The sequence below is a fragment of the Eulemur rufifrons genome, chromosome 19, assembly GCF_041146395.1.
Source record: "Eulemur rufifrons isolate Redbay chromosome 19, OSU_ERuf_1, whole genome shotgun sequence".
In the NCBI taxonomy this organism is placed as follows: Eukaryota; Metazoa; Chordata; class Mammalia; order Primates; family Lemuridae; genus Eulemur; species Eulemur rufifrons.
The window spans coordinates 14,989,183-15,013,192 of NC_091001.1; the positions used below are offsets into that span (position 1 = coordinate 14,989,183).

Consider the following 24,010-nt stretch of genomic DNA (forward strand, 5'->3'; position numbering starts at 1 on the left):
ACTGCTATTACTTAAATTTGATGATGAGCATGAAAAACACTCTAGGCTTTGCTATCCTTCTATCTTGCTTAGAAAACAGGAAAGGGAGAAAATGCCAATCAATCAAACATATGAATAAAAATTAGGCCTTGAAACACTTGCACATATTCAAATGATATGAATGACTGAGTACTCTGCCTTTCTACATCACTCAGCGAGGCTGCATACTCAGCTGATAGGAACCTTAGTGCCCTCAGTCTGGTTGAGTATTCTGTCAACCAGAAACTAGTATCTTGTTGCAGAGGGAATGCCACCTGGATTCACATGATTACCTTTTTGATTAACTTTCCTACTCCCATTGCTACCATTTGTCCCCCGTTGCACATGACTTTCTTGAAGGAAAAGATACTCAGTTCCATAAACAAAAACTTTTGTTTTAATTCCTGGTTTGTTTTATGCCCCTTAGAAAGCATTTATTTATTCCTTAGAAGTATTAAAATTTGCTTTTATAAAGCTGCATTATTTTTTAAAAACAGCTCAACTCACTCGGTGGCATTTCTGCATCTTCAACATGAAAAAGCTTGTTGATTGGAATAAAAAGCTACACAAGGAAATTGGAACAGCTTGTTTGAGGGGAAATTGCGCTGCCCTAATGAAAATGTGAGTAACCAGCAAAGCAAGGACAACTGAAACTACGGTCTGCTTGGGGGCAATTCCCTTCTTTGCAGATCTATTCAATGCAAGGTCGGAGCCAACTTTAACTTGCATCCTGTGCTGTGCTCCTTCAGGACTTTGCCTAGAACTGAATGACTTCCAGTATTCAGGAGTTCATAATTTGATTTTCACTTGTGTAGTTGAAAATTGCAGCCATGATAATTAGTGGTGACTGGATTTCAGCATGCTAAGCAAAGAGCATGCTCTTTTAAATACATTATGTAGAAGGAAGCAAGTTGAAGAAAAATAAAGTGCCAGTATTTGAATATTAAGCCAATGCTCCACTAAAACATTTTTATCACTCATAGAACATCGCTGGAGCAATAACCAAACAAACAATTCTAACAGGAGGTGGAAAGTGCCATACACTAGGTAACTCCCTTGAGAACACACTTGAAAAGAAAATGTCTGTTGCACCCTCTTTCAGAAGGGCTTAGTGGTAGGATTTCATATTAAGAGTTACCTGATACACACAAAACAAAATCACTTACAGAGTGGGTATTCTAAATTTATTTAGCTTTATAGAATTTTAATGGTGATGATTACAGTGCAAGTCCTGTTAAAGAATAGTTGGTACTATCAAAACTCATTTGAACTCTCCCTTTCACATGAAGGTGGGAAAATTTTTCCAACCCCTTTCCCCAACTGTGTATCCTCATGTTCTTTTCTGGTCCAGGTATTTTCTCAACTCATAATTCATTTGGATGGTGATTCAGGGGAAAGCATTTTTAGTTATTATATTATTAAGTGGCATAGTTTTTCTTAATTTGACTTTTTGTTTCCAAATCAAAAACATATACCAGAGGTATTGATCTGGGCAAATTTATTGGTTAAGAACAATATTTCTTTTTAACTCAAATGATCCAGATCATTAGAACATGCTGAATAAATGAATTTTTGCTTCAATTTTACTTGGCCAACCTAGCCTAAACTCAAGAAATGTTATCAGTTTCTGATTAATGGTAGACATGCTCTATGCACTCAAGTGAAATCATTTATCATTTATTTCAACTAATTCAATATATGACTTTGAACTAAGATGATTTAAATCATTTTACATCTATAAATTTTAAGTGACTATAATTTTATAGAAAAAATCAATTAAAAACATCCTTTCCTTTTATGAACATCATGCACATTTTGTTGAGCAAAAGGAGCCAAGGTTTATATCAGTATGTTTCCACTTACATGAAGTTCTAGAACAGGCAAAAGTAAAAGCTGGTAATAAAAATCAGAGCAGTGATTTCCCAGAGGGATCAGGGAGGAGTGGGGAGCAATGGAAGAGGGAATTGCAAAAAGGCATACGGAAATTTCCTCAGGTCTTAGAAATATTCTATGTCTTGATTGGAATGGTAGTTTCATGGACATATCTATTTGTAAAAACACGCTGAAGTGTATATTTTAAAAAATCTGTGCATTTCATTGAATGTAAATAATGCAAATTATTTCAATAAAGTTGATTTATTAAACAAACAAACAAACAACATTCATCCCTGGCCATTTGCTCCACTGGTAAAGACAGCAGCACCATATTATCTGAGAACCCCTATCTGCAGCTCTGTTTATATCTAAGTCTCAAATCTGTAAACTGAGTGCAGATTCGACATTGAGGGGCACAACCTTAGTCTGCAACCTCTAGCAGTTCTACTGGCTTCACATTAATCAAGTTTACCTATCTTGTTTTGTGGATATAGTCATCAGACTGTTGCTTATGATTTACTCTGTTAGCTTAGGAAGAAATGTGGCTGAATTTTTTTCAGTTATAAAATATGTCTACACAGAGAGAGAGACACACACACACACACTCCTCCAACAAAAACATTTGGAAAAAAGTAAGCTTTTCAATTAATCGTCTAGGAAAGTTAGAATGTGTACAGCCAACTAATTCTTTTATATTGTTCCAGAAATAAGAATAAGGGTCAATGAACAGTATATAATGTGAGCCGTTTGGGCATCAAAACTATAAACTGCAACCAGCTGTGGTTGTAGGCAGCAACTGTAGTTTCAGGAGTCTGAGGCAGGAGGCTTGCCTGAGCCTAGGAGTTTGAGACTATGGTGCACTATGATTGCACTTACGAATGGCCACTGTGTTCCAGTCTGGGCAACACAGACCCCGTCTCTAAAACAAAACAAAACTAAACTAAACAACAAAAACCACTACAAACTGCACACAATAGACTATCCTACTTCAAAATATGTTCTCTCCTCTTGAGGAGGAAGATCCTTCAATTGGCTTTCAACCTTTAGAGGCTCTAATTTTCACATCTGGTGGTAATGGGATTTGTGAGGAACATTCAAATATGCTCCCACTTTCACATAAGTGCAGGGAACTCTAAAATACTAAAGGAAAATGCCACATTCAATGTACGATTTTGGTGCTATAAACTGCAGTGAGTAGAAACATCATCTTTTGATCTTTAGGGTCAATGATTCTTATGGAAATGACTTCATTGCTTTTGCATAATACTAATAATGGTAGCTAATGTTTGTTTTGCACTTCTGGGCAAGTGTTGTCATAACTACTTGGTATTTGCCCTCTAATTTACTCTTTGCAAATTTGTGTGATAAGATACTATTATCATTCCTATATTCCACACAAGGAGTCTTCAACTTAGAGAAATTAAGTAGCTTATCCCAGGTCTAGCAGCAGATTTGTGGTGGACTGGAATTTTAAAATATGAAGACCATAGAATACTGCAAAAAGAGTATACAGAAAAGCACTCATAGTTGCAGCAAAGAACTGGAAAGAATTCTAATGTCCATCAATAGAATTGATAAATACATTCTCATATAAGCCTTCAGTAATTTACTAAATACAGTTGAAAATCAGTGCGCCATAATGGATTAATCTCACAAACAGAATTTCTGGTGAGTTAATCAAGTCACAGGAGAATATCTATGGTATAATTACATGTATGTACAATTCATAAATAAACATGTAAAACAACCTGTTTTTTGAGGTTATATACCAATTTTTAAAAATTATAGTAAAAATGAGATATCAATAAATCTCATTTCTCTTCTACATTACAATTTCTTATATCATTTCAAACAGTCCTCTAGCTAGCTTTGTATTTTTTTTTGCTTATATTTAAGTGTTCACTGCTACAAAAGAAATAATAGTTGTTGTTTTCATCATTTTATGATTGTAATAGTATATTTTAATGAATGTTTAGGTTTATCATGGGTAACACAAGTAATAACTGTAATAAAATTTTAACATAAACTATCAGAAACTAAGCATATAGAACAATGTTTTTTCAAAAAAGCATATGCCATGTTCTTTCACTACTGATAAATTTCAGTCAAATCCTGATCTAGAATGATGTGGTAGACATCAAACAATTTCCTCTGAACTCTTCCCCAGAATCAAGTAGCTTGGCTAAACCCTTGAGAACACCCATCTTTTCCATATTGTGTAGTTTATTTTCAACAGCAAGATCTCTGCCTTGGCCACAATTCTAGAATTGCAGGTCAGGGCTGTTTCTAGGAGTCTTGGCCCAGGCTCTGATCATCTGCTGAAAAACCTTATTGAATCCACCCACTTGCTTCTTTAAATTCTGAGTATTACTTGTTGCCATCTTTCTCTGTCAATGAACTCTGATCATCAGCCAGGAAACACCCATCATCGACCTGTCACTTGTCATCTACCTGTCTACTTGAACTGCTGTCTCTTTCTGTCACCATACCATCATGATATTATAGTTCATCTTGGTTTTCACTATTTAAAGCAAAATCCACACCACAAATGCTGGTCCCACAGCAGGGAAGTGGTAGGAGAAATGAGAGCTGCCTAAATACTCTCCAGAATGTATTCTCCACCATTTCTTCTAAAAAAGAAGCAATAAGAAGGAATGATTGTAATTCAGGATAAGGTAAAATATTCCCAACCAACATCAACCATATGTATACTTTACAGAGTATTTCTTTAGTCATTTAGTTGACCAACATTTAGAGACTTCTGAATGCTTTTATCATTGAAAATGCAGAGAGAAATAACACATGGCCCATCCTCTCAAGGTGCTCACTAATGATCATGTTCATGGTAATGCAGAACATGGCTAGACTTGCAATTGCATGCGAACACAGTGCGGTGGGACCAGGGGAACGCCTTTCTAGCAGACCTCATGGTATCTAAGCTGAACACTGAAAATCAATAATGGCAATAATAGCAAATAAGTGCTGCTAAACTGGTATATGCCAACCACTGGGTGAAATATGTCATATTTATTTAATTTAATTCACAAATAATTATTAGGTTACATTGTTATTCCCAATATACAGATGAAGAAACTGAGTTTCAGGTAAGAGTTTTCAAGGGTAGAGAACAGAGAATGGGATGGGGCAGAAATGGGGTCCAGACAATGAAGAAAATGATACAAGATAATTAAGGATTAAATAACATTAATTGAAATGCAAGGGATAATGTTGGAGAGGTAAGGTGGTAATAAGGTATGGAATTTGAAAAGTTTTACCTACTTTAGAGTTACAAGCACAGCAGTTTACTCCCAGTGCAGTACAGTGCTTTGCACGTAATAGATTATGAAGAAATATTTTTTTTTTTTTTTTTGAGACAGAGTCTCACTTTGTTGCCCAGGCTAGAGTGAGTGCCATGGCGTCAGCCTAGCTCACAGCAACCTCAAACTCCTGAGCTCAAGGGATCCTCCTGTTTCAGCCTCCCGAGTAGTTGGGACTACAGGCATGCACCACCATGCCCGGCTAATTTTTTCTATATATATTTTTAGCTGTCCATATAATTTCTTTCTATTTTTAGTAGAGATGGGGTCTCGCTGTTGCTCAGGCTGGTCTCGAACTCCTGAGCTCAAACGATCCGCCCACCTCGGCCTCCCAGAGTGCTAGGATTACAGGCGTGAGCCACCGCGCCCGGCCTGAAGAAATATTTTTAATGAAAGGATGAACATTACATAGTTTACTCCCTAACTCAATTTTCTTCTTTGTTATCTAACCTCATATGTTAACCTCACATGTACTTCTAAAATGTTAGTTCCAGAGTCTTTTGGAGATGGAATCTACTATTATCTTTACACTTCAAAAACTATAATTTCTTAGTTTCTATGTTCCATGAAAAAGATCAAATAATACTTAGAAAAATAAAAATTAAGCCATTATGTTAATTAAAACAATAAAAACTACACATTTAAATGCAAAATACATTTATAGCACCTTAGAAAGTTTCTGTCTTAGCACTTCCTAAGGTTTCATTTAATTTTAAGGAACAAAGAAACATGTAAATCCAGATAACATGTTCTCTGATAGTGAAAAATCAAAGGTGAAAGTCCACTTACACTTCTTTTGAACATTTCATAACGTCTGCCAAGGAAACACTTTTCACTGTCATAAACATATTTTTAAATCTGCCAAAAAATAATTACACATAACCATTTCGAAATGGTTTGAATGCCAAGAAAATCTTTCCACATCCTCAAGGGACTTTAAAGGAAACACACTTTAAAATAATGAACTGCCTCCTATTTTCCTCTATTAAATGATTATCTGATGTCAGATACTTGTCACTTAGTTGTAACTTAATTACATGGCGGCACCACCATTTGGGGAATTATATTCTAATGTCATGCTCACCTAAAAGTCATTTGCATGCCACCTGCTCTTTGGTTCTGAGGATGACATCAGCCACTGCAGAAGCAGAGAGCAAAAGTGTTGTTAAGAAACATGGATGTTCGCTGAGGTCCTATTGAATTGATGCTACAGAATAAGCTAAGGACAAGTACATGTCTTACTGGAAGAGATGCCATCATCATGTTTTCTGCCATGAGAGACATGGATTCCTAAAGAACCTCATCGATCATTCAATGAAAAGTGACCTGAATTCTATTTTCTCCTCCAAAAATCTGCTTTGAAATATCAGAAAAGCTGTTGATTCTCTATTCCCAGTCTCCCTGTTTCAGGGTTGAGGATACAATCTCCCACATCACAAGGGTGTAATTAACTAAGGTGCAAGCATTTTCCAACCTGTGGGTGAAGGTAACAGGTGCAAATTACCATTTGAAAGAGTGATTCATGTCACCAAGACTAACTGCTGACTAGGGAAGCTTAAATCAACCCTATTTGAAGTTCTATTATTTTTTAAATGCTGACAGAGAATCCACACTTATATACAGCATTGCACAGATAAGATATGCTCCCTGCCCTCTGGGTTTGCCATTTCCATGAAACAGATGGCAAGATTACAGAATGAATGTGGAAGCAATGGGCAGAGAAATGATGGTAGATTTTTACAACCCTAAAAAAGTTCTGGAATGGCATTACCAGTAGGTAAATTAGACTTACATAATAGCAATTTCTAAGTTCAGCTGTTTACCTGAATTTTAACAAAGGTCTTGAGCAGCTAGGCTTCATTTGTCCTCATTCTAAAGATGTTTTTTTTTTTTTTTAAATAATTAACATCTCCCATACTGAATTTACAACCAAATTTGAAAATCAAACACCTAAATATTCTAAAGCAAGCTAATACTGTTTACATCATAATTACATTAAAAGATGGTACTACTAATAAATAATCATTTCCTTTTCTAGTTAAGTAACTTGGCTTAGATCTTGAGGTTGTGTATGAAGGAAGGCAATTATCTGGGAAGAGAAGCATTTAATGTGCTCTGAAGTCATGGTCCAAGTTGATGTGGAGAAGTAAAGGAAGGAATAGGAGGAGAAAGGGAAGAAGATGGAGGCTGGAGAAATCAACCTATTGGAGAAAGATAGGAGGAGTTCAGTTTTTGTCAGATGTAATAAATTTGGACAGTTTTTAACATAAAAGAAAAGAGAAGAGCCACAAAAGAGCAAAAAGCAGAAGATAAGAGTGAAGGCAGAAGTGGAGGTGAGAACTTCAGGAAGCACTGAGAGTGGGAACAAAGGACTGGATGGAAAAATGGTAAAAAGTAAACAGAGTGGACATGGGTTAAGTTGATTACCTTGATTATACAAGTAAGGGGCCAGGTCGAATAACAAACATACCAAAAATTTCATTTTAATATCTTGAATTGAGCTTTTGAACTGAAGTGTTGAAGAGTTTTGCAGTTCTGATGTAGATTCCAGGTGTATAACATGATGAAATTAGAGTTATTGTGTAGAAGCAAATTCCACAGAAAAATAGTCCTCCCTGATGTTTCGCCCTACTCCCATACTCCATTTTGCTATATTTCTATTTTTTAATGGAAAGTACTGAAATATTGCTTTTTATTATCTAAGTTAATATTTCCCAATCTTAATTCTTTTTGTTCTTGTAGCTTAAAAAGGCATAGTATCAAACCATATTTTATAATTCTATTAGGTTGCTGCATATAGTTTGTTAGATCCATTTGTGGTGCATGTTGCTGTAAGTTGTGGTTCACGAAGCCCCTTACTAATGGACTAATAGAACATTTCTATTGGCTTTATATGGCATCAAGTAAAAAAAAAAAATAACAAAGAGAGGACTAATGAAGCATAAACATCATTGTCATTTTGCATTTTCTGTTTATATTTTGTGCTTTTGGGAAATTCTCTTTTGAAAAAATCAGATATTACTTTAAAATTACTCATTCTATAAACATTTCTGAGAGCTTACCAACACACTACACATTGACTTAAGCATGTTTCCTATCCAAAAGTAACTTTCTATGGAGGAGAGGAAAGAAAAATTATAAAACAAAATTACAAAACACTATTATGCAAATGACTACCAAAAAAAGCAAAGTCTTGATGACAGGAAACAGTCATCACACAAAATCTATTTCTTATTTTTTACTATCCATTAAATAGATTCTAAGATAAAACATTATTTCATGACAAAATCCTGATCTTTTAATCTCGTATAAAAATGGATTGTCTCAACATTTGAATTTTGGCTTTAAAATAATTTATTGTGATGAATATTATTGGTAAAAATGAAATGCTCAAAATGACATGTATTATTTCTTAAATCCAATCAATTCACATGTTTTTTAATTGGTTGTAGAAAGAGAATATGGGCCACATGAGGATTCTCTACATATATGACATTATTTATAATATATTCATGTATAATTCTAGAATTAGAGGTCAAACTTTTTGAGAGGGGTGTATCATCTATTAAAAAGTTTCTCTGATCTTAAGAAGTTGCTTATTACAGCTTGGCACATATAGATAATCATGAACAAATAATTTTACTAAAGCAGATACAGTAAAGCTTTTTAAAAAGTTAATTGAAAATGAAATAAGTAGCCATACATTTTATCTTGATTGTTTTGGAGGTTGAGCAATAAAACTGGTTAGTCATGGACAGATATTGCACACTACTTATGTGTAATTAAAATAATCATGAAAATGCTATGAAAATAATTAAATATATAATGGAGGAAAGTCATGTCAGTATCATGAAAGGCTTAAAAGAATTCCAGCACTTATCTAAGGAAATATTATAATTCTTTGTAAACAAGTTTGAAGGAAATTGACAGATAATAAGAACATTTTTCTAAGAAGTTATCTGTTTGTTTCAAATGCCCTGTTAATTCTTTACACTAAAAATGAAATAATTTTTTGAAAAGAAAGAAACCTATTGGATATTTGAAATGTCATTGTTTAAATAATAAAAGTTTTCTTTTTATATTTTATTTTATTAGAGGGGAAACATGTTTGTTAGGTGGTATTGGGAAAGCCAACAACTAAGAAATAAAAATTTTTTAATCTGGCATCAACATTTGTCCATGTCTGGTCATAAGTCATCTTTCCAGCCTTCACTTACCTTATGCTCATTCATGTAACCTATGCCTCAGGCAAGGTAGACCACATGCAATTTCCCAAAGGACTCAAGCCTTGCTTTTGTGAGTATTCTTCCTTCTACAAAAGTGATTCTCTATGCCATAATTGACACTATGGCTGATTTGGGTTGCGTCACTCTTTGTTGTGGAGGGCTGTACTGTGGGCAGTAGCAGCATCTTTTAGCTCTATCCTACTAAATGTCAGCTGCGTTTCCCTAGTTGAGACAAATAAAAATGTCACTAGGCATTGGTAATGTTTCTTCAGAGGGGTCAAAATGTGTCCTCATTCACAATTACTGTTTAATCTCTTCATACATGCTTGATGGAATCTTACCCAACCTTCCTTTTCCAGACCTAGATCAAATATGATCTTTCCATCCTCCTTATACTACTCACCACTCGTATCTCTTCTTTAAACAACCCCATTTGTCTTTATATCACATGTACTTATGTGAAAATCTTACGTATATCATTAGAAAGTAATTCAGTTGAAAGCTAAAATCCTGCATTTTCTTCCTTGGCATCTTCAAGAAAGCTTTTTTGGGACAAGGCCCTGTACCTCTCATTTTCTCAGAAAACATCAAATATTTGTTCTATAATAGTCAACATTGTTATCATCACCATATTCTTTGCTTCTACATCACTGTCTATACTGTAGTTTTTGAAAAAGCAAAACATGATTAGTGTCCATCAATCTGAAGAATGGTGCAGACAAGTTCTATTTTCTGTTTTGCTCGAAACTGGAGAGTAAGTCATTGCTGTTGAATTCAGTAACGGTCTTGTCTTTTCTCTCTGCAGATGAAGTTCATTACTAAACAAATTAGCTTTTCAATTACGGCGCTAAGCCATAAGTTATTGAAATTCACTCAAACTTTCACAGTCTTTTTTTCCTAGTTGTTCTTTTCTAAGCACCAATAATTTAAAATAAGATGAAATTATGCTGCTTATAATTAAAAATACATAAATAAAAATGTAACTTGGCTCTTAGCCTGAAGACACACAATTTGGATAACAAACTTCAACTTCTTTTTCTTTTTTTTCTCTCTCTCTCTTTTTTTTCCTTTCTTTCTAAATCTCTGGGTAAGCCTGGCTTGTCTTTGGATAGGATCCTCAAATGCAAAACTTGGGGTTACCATAGGGGTAGTTGAGCAAATAAGTGCAAGTCTGGCTCTATTATTTGTGAGGAAAAATAACATCCTAGTAGCAAATTGCTTAACTAAGGTCTGCAAGGGGAGACAAACAGAATGAGTGAAATGTTGTATCTAACGAAAAATGAATAATGGTCATGCAAGTCTTTTAAAAAATGAAGTGGACTGGTGGAGTGATGCTTTCAGCAGTTCTCTTCTGCTGAAATTGACACACGTGGCAGCGGATGAATGCTCCTGGGTTCACTAGCTCGAGGATGAGGCCCTAAAGAAGACAAAGCAATTTGAGGATACAAGAAAGAATTGCTGAGATGATGTGACAAGGCTGGATCTTTCAGGACAAATGAATACAATTAGCAATCTTGCCACTGAACACCCCCACACACATCCACACCCCTGCAGCCCAGACAGAGCTTATCCTCTTAGTCATGCTCAGAGGCACTAATGACTGCACAGCTACACATTCACAGTCTGCAGCTCAGCACTGGGTCATCTGGGGAGCCGATTCATTCATGACTGGAAAACTGGGCTTTTCCTCAAGACCTGGTAGAACCCCACTCCTACTCCAGAGGAATTGTTTTATTTTGTTTTTTAAAGTACTTCTGCATTAGTCTTTGTTTCTCTTTCTTTATTCTCAGAAACCACCTTGTTGCCGAGGTCCATTCTAAGACTGGGGCCCAGACTAATATGTGACCCTTAGGGACTACATTCTTGTGCTTGAACCCCAGCCTGGAGATTAAGGTTCTGCTGCTTGCTCCCAGATCTTCATCATGAGACTTCTCTGCTTACCTGGGGTTTACAAATTTTGTCCAGATTCCTCATCCAGCATTCTACCCACTTGGAATTCTGGACAACTTCATCTAGGATATAATATGAATTGAGAGTGGGAAATTTAATGTGCAAACCCAAACATGTCTGACTTTAAAGTCCCCTATGTATTTCCTTGCTAGATCTACGAGCCAAGACTTGTCAGTGCTGTACCACAGTGCTGCTACGTACACTGATAATGCTGGAGTCATGTCTCCTCAAGGCCTTCAGCTGTGTCTAAAGGAATCTGGTCTTCATGCTCCACTCGGGACCCACCCTAATCCAAGGATTTTGTTATAGATTCCACTGACTCCCTCTGGTAAGACCTACTCTAGATGTCTGAATACCTAGGACATTTCTGACCCTGTTTTGATGTTTGAGACCCACAACCTTCAGAAGCAAACTACCATTCTTAGTTCATGGATTGTTAATAGTACATTAAGTAAAATAGCTATTGTGGAGATGGCACAACATCTCTACACACACACACACACACACACACACCCAGAACTGCATGCCTTTAACTTGGTTAAAGCTGCTAGTGATTCGTTAATATGCTTTAGTGTTTTTTTACTGATCACAAAGACACACAAATAGGTAGCAGCAAAAGGAATTAACCAGGCCTTCCAAATCAAAGATATATTTAATATTTGCTACATTTCAGATGGTAGGAGGTAAAATTTTGTAGTCATCTATGAAAATTCCTGCTACTTGTGCCAAACTACATTTCTGCAGCCTTGTTGAATTAGCTGTTCTGGGCATAAGTCAATCATCAAAATAAATCACAGCCCCATAACCAGTTTGGGGTTGCTTCTCATCACTGGAGTAATTACTTTTTGTGACACAAGGAATCTTTTTTCTTTTTTTACAGTGATTACACCTCCTAAATCTTCAAAGTATCCCTACAATGAGCTGTCTTAGTTTCTTTTTGCAAGGTTAGCATATTTTTCAATGTTATTTATCTCCTGTGTTATCCATCATGAAGAACTGTAGCTTAAGTAAGCTTAGATTTAAAACATGCTAGGTTAAATACCCTAAAGTTTGGGTAATTTCGAAATGAAATATTTATATTCCTCTCTTTTGTTTTAAAGAAGATTTTTATATTTAAATCATCAAATTTGAGTGTAATGTACTACATGAACATTGAAACAATAAAAACTAAAAAACAAATAGGGCCTATACTTACACTCCTTTAGTCTAAGTATAGTCCTGTGCCTAACACTATATATGGTATCAAAATTATATGTATATAACCTAATACTGCTAAAGCCAGGCCAGTGGACATTATTTTAAGCTACTCAAAGTCAGTACAATACAAAAGAATAATTTAGCTTAACTAAGAATACTTTTTAGAGTACTTCTCTTATATTTTAAAAGGAAATATTTTAAATTTAAGCTAAAAGTTATAAAAGGCATAAAATGACCATTGCCATTCATAAGTCATCAAAAAAGAGTTGCTGTACCTAAAATTCAATTGGCTAATTTAATTTCCACAGGAAATTGAAGCATTTCTACAGTTAAATTAAATCAAGTTGATAAAATACGAATAAAGGATAAGCAGGATACAAAACAGGTTTGTTCACATTAGGAAACATTCCATGCAGTAATTTCAATGAAGCCAGCAACCAGAGCTGTACTCACTTTTAATAATACCTTTTAATGTCTCATATATAATTGTATATAGAAAAACATATATGAATATTATGCATATATACATGACCATACATACACGTGCATGTCTATAAATGTAAATGTAGGAGTTTCTGAGGATTTTCTTAAAAAGCATAATGCAGACTACTATAAAGAATAGTGTAGGATACTATATTAAGCATTCAACCAACTAAGGTATTTATCAAATGCAGAGTGAAATTTTCCTCAAACAGAATTTAATGCCTGTTTGTGACAAGGTTCCAAGGAAGCTCAGCTGGCAATTTAAAGAGTCCTTTGGGGGATTAATTTAGCTACTTCATCAAGACTTAGCACAAAGGCAGCAAGAGTTGGGTCTGGTAAAGATAAATTTATCTTACCAGTCAGCAACGCTGAGGCTGGGTTACCTTATGGCAAAATCATGGAAGTTCTGTGGGACTTGGGTAGAAGGTTCTTGTGCAATAATTACATTAGATTAGCTTTTTAAAACAAAACTTAGACATAGACGTTAGCTTCTTACTCCCATTTTTATTTAAAAAGAAACAATTTGAAGCCCTTGTGAGAATACTACCAATTAGATTACTTTTATTAATTAACCCAATTATAAATCAACCAAAGCCAAACAGTTTTGGGACATCACTAAATGCATTTCTTTAATGTTGTGGTCACGCAAACAGCCCTGCTCTAAGAACGTAAGTCTACTCACAGTGTATAAATGTGCATGGGTGTGTGTGGTTTACTTTTGTTTCCCTTTTCCCAAGGAAAGCCAAATAATGCAATATATTTTTATGGCAAAAATACGAGGTGTTACAAATATCAGTAATGTGTAGAAACTTTTAATTCTGTGGGATGCCAAGGTGGCAGAATGTTGTGTCCCAAAGAAAGAAAACGAGGCAGGCAGAAAAGCAAGTATGCTAATACATATTTGCTCACAGACACATACACTTGCAGCTTTAAAGGGAATACATAAAAATTACGCTGCAGACAATATCTTTATACAAATTTATCATAGCATCTGTCAGCTCCATAATATGTTCATAAAACTAGGAACACGTGTCGTAGCAGTATGCTCATTTTGGTATGCCCACTGTTGTTAGTTATCTCAACTTCCCTTGCTGCTAGTCTGGCTGTCGTAGATCAGATCATAGCCCCAGGAAGCCCCGTTACTGCACTTGCACATCAAAATGGGAAGTTTAAACACATCAAAGGTACAGCTTGTGGTGCAAATTAAAGGGAAATGATACTGTACTTAGAAAAATAATGCAAATAAAATGTCTAGGATTGAAGGGAACTCAGGGAAAATCTCATAGATGAGTGGGCATGAAGAGAAAAAAGTGTAAGAAGGTTAATGAGTTATTGATAGAAGTCTAATAATAGCAAACATTTGGCTATACCAAAGTCAGTGAAACCTCAATGCTATATGGAATTTCTCAGTAATGGCAGTGTAAGACATGGCACATCGTATCACTTTGTAAATTGCTTGATACATACTAATTAATACTTATTGCTATGGGAACTTCTAGAAACATCTATACCTCACAAGCGATTGTCTAAAAATATTTGTATTTTATCTGTTAAGCAATATTCCTTTTTTCGTCTATATGTCCTGAAAATTTTTAGCATTTGCCCCAAAGATTTTAATAGAGAAAGGGTTTTTGTAACATTCATATTTTCAGTGGGTATCGTGAAATATATTCTGTAAGTTGTACTTTTATAGAGACTGGACTTCCAAAATGCAGCCTTAATTAAAATTCATTAGGCTTGGAATTTAAGAAATAATGGAGAAACTGGATCTTGATATATTTGAGAAAGAACAAGAAAAACATAATAGGCATATTTGGGGTTGTATATTATAGGGTGAAGAGAGAGATTTTAGAGAAATTTCCTAATAAATAGTAGGCAAGTGGAAACATTTCTTTCTTCATTCATCTGTTAACTACCTATGATAATTAGGAAATAAATCATCTACTTCAAAATAATCTCATGGATCTGCTTGGTACTTAAAGAACAATACAAGACTGTGAATCCTTGTTAAGTGGGATCAAAACATTTCAGCTGAATGACAAGCAAACAAAAAATTCCTCCAAATACTTCCACTCTTTGCCAGAGTTGGGATTTCTTCCAGCTCTTAGTAGAACTACATTAAGAAACAAGTCACTCTCCTAATGCTGTTTGTACACTAATAGCCATTTCATTTAGCTTTTCATAGCTGGAAATTAAGGGCAGATGCTATGCAAGATGTTAAATTCAATGTGTCCTATATGTGAGAAAATTTCTCTGAAAATCCTGTGAAATTTATGTTAACCTTTCCTTTTCTTGGCTACCTCTAGAGAGAAAATGACATAGAATTGTGCATTTCATTAAAGCAGCCAAAAAGTAACAAATATTACCAGTGTCATAAACAGTACCACCATTTCTTAGTAAGATTATGTATTATATAACTTTTTAAGATTTGAAAAGTCACAGAAAGCCAAAGTACCTACTAGAATTTCCTTAATAATTATCAAGTGAGCAAATGCATCTGTTTTTTCTCTGAGTAATACTGCTATAGCATATAGTTTCAAAGACTAAATGCTTTGCGAGGGTCTGGGAAGTGAAAAACAATTGTGATAAGAGAGGAAGAGTCCATCCAGCTTCAGTATTGTACACAAACAGGTTTAGAATCTGGTACTGACTCTGACATTTATTTGTGTCATAATATAGTTCTATATTTCTTAAGTAGAAATAACAAGAATAAGTATAATAGCTACCATTATTAAGGACAGCCTAATATGTTTTAGGCACTGTACCAGGTACATTGCACGATCTCCTCTAATTTTTTCAGTGATCTTACTACAAGTATTATTATCCCAATTTTGAATAAATATGGAAACTGAAGCTAAGGGAGGAAAAAAAAAACTAAAATATAAATAATATCTACCTTGAAGGTTTTTTCAAGTATTAAAGGAAGTCATATTTCATTCAATGATTAGTAGGGTGCGCTGGAAAAAATGTATATTCTTCAATATTACTCTCCACAGTTCTCCACCCCACCCCACTTTTCTGGAGTATATTTTTCCTCAAAAAAAAGAACTCTCTTCAAACAAATGAACACTCACCCACGTCACAGAAACTAGCGTTCCGAGGTTTTAATGCTCCTCAATCCAAGATTGAGCATCAATCCAAGATTCCATCCAGGTGCACATCCAGGTCTCCAAAGCTTCTGACGGTGCTTATGTCTCTTATGCCGTGACTTGTTACATTCCCTGACTTTGATTTCTACGACATTGTCCTTGCTGGGTTTAGAACTTTCTCTCCTTTACATGTCTCTGAACATTTCGTCTGCATTTGACTCCTAAATCCTGAGTGCGATTTCTAGGAGTTTGGTTTTGGATTCGGTCTTTCTTTGCTACACTGTAATCTAGGGCAGAGAAATCCTGTAACATCTCTTTTATATACAGTCATTCTTTTGTAATTGTAAAATAAAATTTTCAAGAAGGGAAGAAGGCTAGAAAGAAGGAAGAAAAAAATTGACCCTTACATGAAAGTAGGCTAGCAAGGAAATGAATAGTCATGCCAAATTTCTTTTCTGCTTGTATAGTTTTAGGTTCTTACCTGCGCACACATATTATTTCACTTCCTCCTAACAATAGTCCTGCAAATGAGGAATTCTCCTCAGTTTTATTTAAGAGTAATTTTAGGTTTAGGGAAAGAAATGTTGAAATGATCCTGCTAATTAGTGATATAGCAGGAATTTGAGTCTGGTCTGCCTGACTACAAAATTTTTGTTCCTCCCAGCAATTCTCTTAGAAGAGGGAGGTTTAGATGCCAGGATAAGAATAGGGATAATGGAACATATAATACATGCAGGGACCTCAACTGAGTTCCATAGTCTATTTTTACAACCTTCAGACCACTTTAAACCATAGCCACTGTTTCCATGCAAACAGCAATTCTGCCCTTGACAATAATCAAGTTCGAATGTGAGAATCAAAGACGACTATTTCTGACCACATCAACTTTGCCAATTAAATGCTCTGCTGTTAGACCTTGACCTCGGCATTCAGCCCACCATCTCCTTAAATTCGGAAGTTCCATCTTAACGTTTCCTAAGTCTTGTTTCAATGTCCACTGCGGACATTTGCCAGTTTCTCATTTGCCCTACCTGCTAACTCAACCCGCCTGTTCTAAGCAAAGATAGTTGGCATCATTTACCTGATGATCTTACTTCCATTTCCTGTTTTCCCTTTATCTTCCACATCCCTTGCCTTCTTCTTAACTCTTGATTTATTTTATCTTCATTTTCCTTATCATACTCATCATATTCTACTTTGTACTGCTGCTTATGGTACTTATATATTATTTCTATTCCTGTGTTCAAGCTGTTTGGAAAGCAAGGTCCAAGTCTGATTCAATTCTGTTTCTCTCAAGGCCAAACATGACAGCCTGCACAAAATAGTTTGCAATCAATACTCATCAGAATAGAGATAAGTTAAATATTTACATGTTCTTTTCTATGGAAAAACTGAGCCTAGGAATGGGGGAGAATCTAAACATTTCACTTAACTCTCAAGATTATAAACTGATTTACACTTGAAATATCTGGATTGAAATAGCATTTAAACATCTGTGTGGTCTACCTTTGGTCCAAGAGTATGTTTTTATTAAATAAACATATAAGAAATATATAAAATATTCAGTTGGGCATTATTGTTAATGTATTCTTGTATTTTCCTACCATGCTTCAGAAAATGTTTTGCCTCATTACCTAAATAGATTTAATGATACAGCAAGCAAAATTATGTACAATAAAACTAAGCACTAGGAATTTTTGAGCTTATAGTGTGAATTTTTAAAGTCATTACCTACTCTATCATTAGAAATAATCATCATCAACTGTGCAAAATCACAAAATCTCCACAGGGCTAAGAATACCTTTATCAGTAAACCTCGGAGTTGTTTTCCATGTGGAACACATGAGATTTGTAAAAATTATTATTAATCCCCAAAGGGCACCCACATACAATCAGTTGCAAACAGAGTGTATTGCTATAGAAAATCAAAAGACTCATTACTATTAACTAGTAAGGAGCCTTTACAGTTTAAATACTGACATCCATAAAAGGCAACTGAAAGGAAGTGTTCTATTATTTCACATCTTTATGTGAAAACAATTCTCCCCAGAATATCAATGAAGCAAAATAAGATGTGTAAGTTTCCTAACCCAAGGTACATTCACTTTATAATTTCAAAGCAACTAAAGATATACTTTAAAAAGATGAAAGTTGCTGTTTTGTTTTTATTTTGTATTTCTCTATTTCCAAAAGAAAAGAACTTTCTCAACAAATTTTCTTCTGTGATAGCAACTGGTTAGATGCTCATTCAACCATCTTCCTCCTCCTCCAGAGCTCTAGACTAGACCATATTTCCTCACTTCTTTTGAAATGGCATGTGCTCATGTGGCTCTGGGGCCTAGAAATGTGTGCCACTTCCAGGACTGTCCCCTTAAACAAATATTAGTGCTGTGACTCTTCCTAATCTCCTTGAGGAACAGAAAGGACTCCATGGTCTTGGGAGAGGCTAGAACTACAAGACAGAAAGAACCTGGGTTGCTGAGTCCCACAGAAAACCGCTCCCACTCAGAACACCCACACTAAATTATTGTCTAAGCAAAAAGTCACTGTCTATTGGGTTAAATAACTAAAATTCTGGGGCATTTTATTACAACAGTTAGCCTAGGTTGACCAAAAGTTCAGAAATGCTTTTTCAAAGGAATATAATCCTTTCATTTAATTAGAGTCTCTTCCTAGCCCATTTTGGTCAGAGACAACTCCCCCAAAGAATGTCTGAAAGGGGAATGGGGAAACTAAAGATTTTTCTTTGTGCAGTGATGGATCTAGTTTGTGTTAGTTATCGCATGCATTTTCCTAGGGGCTGTGTGAGCCCACTTGAGAAAACAATTGAAAGTGTCTTAATGAATTAGAGGTAATGGCATCTAATTCTCTGGGCCTAAAGCCATTGGAGACCCTTTACTTAATCAACAAAACTGTCAAATTTAATCAAGACTTTTTTTTTTCATCTCCCACACATGGCTTTATCTTATAGACTCAATAAATATGTATGAAATATTTGTTGTTCCCTACATTCCTCAGAATATTTTCCTAATGTGTTATTTTTATTTTTAAATGTAAGCATAAAAAATAATTTCTCTCAAAACGTACAAATATCTTCCTTGATAATCTTGAGTTCTACCATTCAGAAGGCAAAATGAAGGAAGGGGAGGAGAAGGAGGAAAACCAATCAATTTGGATAAGGATCTTTGCGCACAGTCAGTGGGTAGAAATCATTGTGAATCCTAATCAAACATGGATTTCACAGTGGGAAAATATACAGTCCTGCATTACTCAAACAAATGGCTAGTGTTGCTGTGAAAAGTAGTAATTAGGCCTGGATTAGATTTGAATTAAAGCGGACAGAATCCTGCTGTTAATTTACTAAACCAAGATTGCTGGGATGTTATAGCTTGTGCCAAGTTATAAAAGACAAACAATTTGGTTTCTGAATCCATACCTTTCTTCACACCTGTCCTGAAGTACTTCCCTGCTCTTTAATGGTTTTCTTAGTTCTAGAAGCTAGCATTGGATACTGGAGAGAATTTAAGAGGACGTAACAACTTCAATGACTTCCAAGTTTACTGTTTAATTGTGAAATAGAAGTTGATTTGCCTATAACATTTTAGAAACTGTTTCAATATCCAATGTCCCTAAACTACTCTTATCAACCCCCCCACCACCACACATTTACAGGGTTAAGGCTGCACACCTTGACATAAAATCCTATTGATAGAAGGGAAAATATTTCTTATTTTTATAGAGTTTGTGGTCACTGAATGATAGAATCCTCACTAAGAAATTCCATTCATTCTGATCTGTGTTTGGATTTTCTGAGGAATACCACTGTTTATGTTGATCGTTAGTTTTTACAATGTTGAAATGGAAATATAAATTATAAATTAGGTCAGTTTTTGTTTGTTTTTCTGGGGTGCACAGGATCAATGGGACAATAGAAATCTGTTTGTTTATTTTTACATGGATACACTTGCATTTCTGTTTTTTAATTAACACCGGGCCATGTTTATCTCTGAGTTTAACAGCAGGTTACTTACTCCGTTTTGGTTGCCAAATTGTTTTCAAGATGAAAAATTTTAATTTTGTTTATAAATATGTCCACCTTCTTTTCTCCTCTCATCCGAACAACTTCCTCTAGCTGCCCTCTCTTCATACACGAGGTACTATTCTTCCAGGCATTTAACAAAATTACCCTCTTATGTTAATACATGTGTACCTGTGCATGTGTGCCCGTGTGCATGCGTGTGTTTAATGGGCATCTCCTCTCCTCCAGTGAACTGTGAGCTCCATGAAGGCAGGGACCCTATGTCTTTGGGCTCACCATTTTATGCCCGGGCCTGGAACATATGGCCTCACACAAAGTAAAATTCAATCAACATTTTTGCTGAATAAATAAAATGGGATCATGCATTTTAATTTTTGAAAATCTCTTTTTATGTCAATGAATATAATTCCAGAAAATATTTTTAAGATTATATATTTAATTTTATGGGTCTAATTTATTTACCAATGCCCGTCTATAAGCATTTATCTTTTTTTCTGTGCAATTACATACAATTGTGTAATGAATGTTAGTGTACGTATACTTTGAGTACTTATCTACTTCTTAGGATAAATTCCGCATTCTGGAATGCTGGGTCAATAGTCATATACATTTGCCTGTGACACTTATTTCTTAACTTCCTTATTAAAGGTTGTGCAGATATATACAGTCTCACCGAGTATAAATCAAAGAGCCTATTTCTCTTCCGGTTATCAACACTGTATACAATATCTATAACTTCACATTTGTTAGTTATGCGGTGAAAATCAAGAATAGAAACATTTTGCTGTTTCCTTATATCTTTTGGCCATTTTCTGATTTTTTTTAAGTATATTCAAAATTTTATCTTCAAAATATGTCCTGGTCTTTTTATGAAATTAATAGGAGATATAGGAAAACCACAGAAAACAATTTGTAAAAACAAGTACCTAACAAACAATTTCCTCAGTTTGTGCCAGGTACTATAAATGAGATGCTGCAAATTATCAGTGGAGTTAGAGCACCAGGTGGTTGTAGATTTTGGCCTCAATTTTTTTTTTTTTTTTTTGAGACAGAGTCTCACTCTGTTGCCTGGGCTAGAGTGAGTGCCATGGCATCAGCCTAGCTCACAGCAACCTCAAACTCCTGGACTCAAGCAATCCTCCTGCCTCAGCCTCCCGAGTAGCTGGGACTACAGGCATGTGCCACCATGCCTGGCTAATTTTTTCTATATATATTTTTAGTTGTCCAGATAATTTCTTTCTATTTTTAGTAGAGAAGGGGGTCTTGCTCTTGCTCAGGCTGGTCTCGAACTCCTGACCTCGAGCTATTCCCCTGCCTCAGCCTCCCAGAGTGCTAGGATTACAGGTGTGAGCCACCAGGCCCGGCCCAAATTTTTAATTCTACCAAAATATACCTGACTTAAAGAAAACCTTTAGCTCAGATCTTATAGGAATACAGAATACAACATGCATGACTTCAAGGCTTTGCTTTTATTTGTGGGATTCTAAATGAACAAACCAAGGAAAGAGAAAACTAGATATCATATATAGGTCATGAATTGAAAGATGTTCCATAGTTCCATGATATGGAGACAGGTGTATGACAGGGAAGTTTAAGGGGAAAGACACTGGGAAAAACATTGGTAGCAGGAGAGGAAAAGATTTAAAAGAATCAAGGATGTTGTCTTAGACAAACGTAGAACTACTTATAATTTGGTTTAGTTCAGTGATCTTTGCTTTCTGATCAGAATCTTTTTCCCAAATTACATTGGTGAATATTTCCTTTTATTGATTCAGCTAAACTAAAAATAAAACTGAGATAGCTGGTGATATAGGAAGAAACTCAATTCAAGCTAAATATATCAGAATTTTGCAGGAGAAAATTTTCATTATCCTGTCAATCATCACATGCTGATAATCTTCTTTTCCAGCCGTTTCACCAAGTTAATTAAGATTTCCAAATATTCATAGGATTGAAAAATGCCAAAGGTTTGAAAAATAAAGTTTCATGCTTTGATGTTACAAATCTGGAAATTATTAAAACTGTCTAATTTCTAATTAAAAGAAGGCTGAAATTTAAGTTACTCAGGTAAATGGAAAGCTTTATTGCCATAGCATTATTGAGTAGACACATTATCTGTATTCATTTTCACATAGAAAAACAAAGTCTCTTGTATTAGTAATGACACTTGTGTACCTCCATTATTATGAACTTCATGTATATTTATCATCATTGTATCTGTATTCAAAGACAGAATCAATGTACCCTTAACTCTAAAAAGAGTTCCTTATTTGTTCACACCTTGTGCTAAGTATTAATTTTATTTTTTTCCTCTCCATATTGTTTTCACTATAGCAGCCAATCAATTAGATCACACTACTTTAGTTATACAATCACTGTTGCTGCTGTCTGGTGGTAGTGATGGTGATGGTGTATCTGTGTGTATATGTATTAATACATATGCATATACATGTGTGTGTGTATAAAATGAATCTATATCAAAAGCTTCAGTAAAAAAAAGATAGTTTTATGTAATTTCTTCTATCCAATATATCTTCATTCACTCAGTAATTGATTCTGAGTGCCCATTATGAATTATGTGCTGGGAACTGTTTATATCTTCCCATGTATATGAGACCTCTGGATATGTGAATGAACACAACTAACAACATCCTTTCCCTCATTGAGCTTACATTACAGCCTTTATCACAATGTTGTACACAGAATGCATCGAAATCATTTAAAAACTAAGAGTGACTACAAGAACAACCATCACTTAATTGAATTTTGCATTAGTCGCATAAATTATGCTTCATTTTAAATCCATAAGATAAAATTAAAAATAGAATTTTGGAAGATAGCAAGCTTCAGACTACGCCTGGAAGGGTCAGGTGCACAATAACTGCTCCTTGGAGAGCTTTTGCAGTTGACCCACTGGGCCTGCTTCTTCCGTACTGCACAGTCATATGGCCACCACTTTCTTAAATGGCTTCTCACATCAACAAAGTAAACCTGCCTGACACACACAGTCTAGAAGAATTCAACGTTGTAAAGAAGAAGAATACAAAATGCACTTTCTCTGTCTTTCACACATACATACACACACCCAACACACACATGCACATACCACGAAACAGCCCTTATATTCAATTATTTGCCTTGAGACACTATATTGGGATAGTTCATGTCAGAGGCCTTTCATCTAAATTATCCTATATGAACAGACCACAAAAGTTATTATTTCATGAACAAATACTTCCTACCTCTCCGTAACATTACCCATGATAGCTCCCTACCCCCTACTGAAACCACTGCACTCCATGGATCCGAGGGCACCATTCCCTTTGTAGTCTCTGTAAGTAGCAACCCCTGGAGTTATGCAATGCACAACCTGTGGCTAAACTATGGGCTTATATGATGGCCCTTCCTCCTCTCATGCCTAATGAAATCCATAGTGGTGCTCTGACAGCAAAATCAGTCTTTTTAATTACTTGCTTTGCAAGCTCCTGTAGTAAACCATACTCTTGTGAAAATATCAGGTGTCAATTTTCATAAGAAATTATTCAAAAACACCCCAAAGAATGTTTTAAAACCTGTTTCTTACTCAAAGCACTCTATCCACAAAGTTGTTTTACAGATCCATATCACCTTTGTAATCTAATAATTGTAAATGTGTGGATATTGCATTACCAATTATAGATGTACATGTCTATATTTTCATTGAGTCATTTGGGAATTTAAACATGTTTTGCACATTAACTTGAAACTATTAAAAAAAGAACCTGAACATTGGCCATTAATAGGTGTTACTTTAATATCCTTGGACATTAGGAAACC

At 35.2% G+C, this 24,010-nt stretch overlaps 1 protein-coding gene across 2 annotated transcripts in view; it reads right to left on the bottom strand.

The window, feature by feature from the left end:
* Positions 1 to 24,010, bottom strand: part of PCDH7 (protocadherin 7) — a 392,272-nt gene that overhangs the window by 97,585 nt on the left and 270,677 nt on the right. The window lies entirely within an intron of this gene.